The sequence below is a fragment of the Anastrepha ludens genome, chromosome 5 (assembly GCF_028408465.1).
Source record: "Anastrepha ludens isolate Willacy chromosome 5, idAnaLude1.1, whole genome shotgun sequence".
In the NCBI taxonomy this organism is placed as follows: domain Eukaryota; kingdom Metazoa; phylum Arthropoda; class Insecta; order Diptera; family Tephritidae; genus Anastrepha; species Anastrepha ludens.
Window position 1 is genome coordinate 111,640,595 of NC_071501.1, and position 3,986 is coordinate 111,644,580.

Below are 3,986 nucleotides of genomic sequence, written 5' to 3' on the forward strand. Positions count from 1 at the left end.
TAGTATTACGCATTCATTTTTATAAATAAATCAATTTTTCTGTATAGTCTCCTTTCAGGCGTAGACACTTCGTCCAAAGCTCCCGAAATTTGTTGATCCATTCCGAATAATAGAATTTGCCCAAGTCTTAAAAATAGCTACTCGTTTCTGCAATCACCTCCTCGTTTGTATAAAATATTTTTCCCGGCAGCGATTTCTTCAAATTGTGGAACAAATAGTAGTCCAGAGGATCCGAGAAAGCCAAGTCTGTTGAAAAGGAGGGAGGTGAAACAAGTCGGAACCTTATTTCCAATAATTTTGCGATCAAAACAGCCAAGGCATGAGCTGCTGCGTTGTCGTGATCTAAAAGGAAAACAACCTGACTTTCCCGATTCAAACGAATGCCAAACATAAAAACAATACCGATCTAGCTGAAAGTTAGAGTGTATTCTTCCACGAGATGCTACTAACTAAACATAACCTCGATACGCTCTAGTAGTGACATCTCCCTGACTTTTCAAAGGATCCTCTATTGAGAGAGCTAAAGAGTAGAATTTGAAATGCATATTCGATAAGTCATCATATTGGGTCACCAGCTGGTTTCATTTTAAAAATAACGTAAAAGCAACATCGGTAATTTTTTCCTATATATTTTACTTAACTTTTTCTATATTTTATATATTCCGATTATTTGTGTAATTTAATTTCATTAAAATGAATGTGTCTAGTGACCCTGCTGTAGGCCCTTCTGTCAACCGAATTTTATGCGTATTTTCGATGGTTTCGATATCTTTTTCGGCAATAGCACGAAAAATATTTTATTTATGTTTTCTCTTTTCGAGCTGCTTGCACTTCGGGGATGATTTACAAAGCTTCTCACCTGTTAAGGAATCAGTGGATGCTCAGAAGCTTCAACTCGACTTGAACAATCTTCATCGATGAACAGTCTTCGTGAGGTCACCTCTGCCTTTAAGTGTTTTCAATTAACATTTGGAGACAAATTAGCGAGAGAGAATGCTACCACTCGCCTCCTCTTGGTATGAGGATTGTAGGTATATAATATACCTATACCTCAACCTATAAACTGCTTGGTACAAGTAGCAGTATCAACACGAAATGGGTTGATAGTCTGACATGAAATGCAAAAAACAAAAAAAAAAGAATTTGGCCAGAATGGACCGTCACGTCTCTATACTAGTTGCTTTGATCACAGGCCACTGTCTCCTAAATCGACATGCTCAAAGATTGAGCGTACCTCATTTCGACTATTGCAGAAACTGCAAGAAGGAGGAGGAGGAAGAGACTTTCAGACATCTTCTCTGTTACTATCCTGCGTTAGATTTAGATACTTTGACTTATATTTCTTGAATGCTACTGATGACTTTAGGATTTATGACAATGGATTTGCACATAAATCAAAATGGTTTAACGAGGAGTAATATACCATGACCTACTGCTCGCCAAACATAAGACTGAAGTCATCCTGATGATACGATGATACGGCGACACGACCCTAGTGACCCGAAAGATTAGTGAAATATCTAAGTATGTATTTAACTTGACTGCAGGCTTACTTTTAGGGCCCAGAGACGGCATGTGGCTATCGGGGGGCCAACACAAAGCAAAATAAGGCTAATCATGGCGGCCATAAACTGCAAAGTCAAGCGCAAAGCGCTGGAGGCTGTGCAACGAACAGAGGCACTCAGAGTCACTATTAGCGTCGTGGAATGGAGATGCCAAACCATGCTGCGGGGACAAAGCCGATGGGACACTGAACCGTATTGCAGATGGACGGCGAAACTCATTTCATCTATAGACAAAAGGGTTCAAAGGAACTTTGTTGAAGTGAATTATTTCTTAACTCTCAAGCCGCGCATACTTCCGGAGATACCTATGTACATTGGATGGGTAAGGCAAGCGATCCCAAGTGCATTTACTGCGAAGCGTCGAGTGATGACGCTGAACACACGTTTTTTATGTTGTGACAGATGGCCCGCGGAAGAGATGCTCTGAGGAAGCAGATTGGCGGCATCGCACCCGGCAACATGATCAGCAAATTGTTCGAACGCTAGGACAACTGGAACGCGGTAAAAAGACACATCGAGGACGTATTACGGAAAAAAAGATAGACCTCGACCCAGTGCCACAAAAAGAAGCCTCACAGATATAGACACAAAAAGACGAGCCTATAGCATGAAAGCTGGCTACAGATATGGTGAACCCAGACGTGGCTGAATAGAATTGGTCCTTAACGGATTTCGTTCTGGGCCTTCCTGAAGTAATGCAGAAAGTAGTCCCGTGAAGGGTGTCTCCCTAGAAGGAGAGGAGAGATTGTTTTGCGAAGGCATTTGAACCCTACCTCGACCACCCAAAAAAAAATTCCGGTCAAATAAATCTTCCGTTTAATTCCTCCACCTCTCACAATCCACTGCGTCCTTCTCCCAAAGCCGAACGCTCGCCTTTCTTCCAAGAAACTAGCTTTCAGATCACTTGAATGCCCCGCGGGAGCCCTAAGTGGCTACAGCAGTCTTGCAAGGCCGTCCTGTGCGGCATTGCCTGTTTTCTGATGAGCAACTGTCTATACTCATTCACTTCCCTACCACTTTTCTGCACTTTTTCCACAGAATCAAAATATCTCAAGTAGTCTGCTTCTTAACTCCCCATTTGCAAATGTATGTATGTACTTATGTAAGCAAGCAAATTATCTGTTCGAACTTTCTTAGCCTCTACTGTAGATTCTCATGTGCTTGGACGCGCATACACCCGTTGTAACGCTGCTTTAGCATACAGTGGAAATCCTGTGCTTGAAATGCGCAATCGAGGCTTAAAAATAACTTCAGCTGGCCGCAATAGTGCGGGGAGGGGGCGTAAACGATAAGCTTACCTACACAAAAAAAGTGTTATTTTTATTTCTGTGCTATTCTTTTTTCCTCCAGTCTTTTATTTATTGTTTTCGTGTTCTCTGCACAGCAGCTTATGCTTTACTTAAAATGCTCACACACACAAACAACCATATGTATATATATGGAGACGAGTAATACAAACATGCTTCCAAAAATAACGGGAGTTTTACGTGTTGCAACTGTCAGTGCCTCGTTTCCTTTTAAATTTATGTATGTTTTTAGTTTTTGAAATTCGATGTGACGATAATATTCCTTAAGTCGTTTCGGTTCAGTTCACTAATGTGACTTTTGACAAGCTCAAAATTTATTCTAAGCATAGAATTTATTCAAAATTTCTTAATTTAATGGATGCTTGGCATTTTGAGTTTCTCTTCGGACATTCGCTGGTAAGACGTAAGGAATTGGTACTCTCTTATGTGAAGTTGGAGTTGAGAGTTGGAGGCACTGAATTCACCTTTGAAAAACGATGAATACAAAATGTATGCTTCTCGAAAGGGAATTTTTTAAGAAAATTCAACATAAAAATCAAGAAAATCCTTTAAGAGAGTTAGACGGAAGTTCTAAAGCCAATGCACATTATACTTGGTAGTCGAGTATAAACAAAATATAAAAAGTGTATAGGTATTTGCCTTAACCACTATTAATTCGCACCCCTACGATTTCTTTTCATATACCCCCTATTGCAAAATTATTAAAATAGCATTATTTTTTCTTACAAAAATATAGTTTATACTGCAACAAAAACCATGTAACGCAAAGTTTTAAACTTTACAATTTTTCAGATTTAATCAAAGCCTTCAACACTTTAGGAAAAAATCTTAGAATTTTTCTGGATATCTCATTGAATTTTAGTATAACGAAGTTCAAGTTTCAAGTAATTACAAAGTACCGTTGACTTTTGACAACTTTTTTTCGGTTAGGTATCAAGCCTTTTCTTCTATGCAAAGGAAATGTTCGAATTTCTTCAATAGGTATAAAGTCCAATTGGACCTTATTGTGGAGTGAAAAACTATATCATACATAGCAGCTTTTTCGATAAAGATTTTGTCAATAAATTGTCAGTAGTATCGCTGAAATAGTGGTAATAGAAATATTCAGTCATAT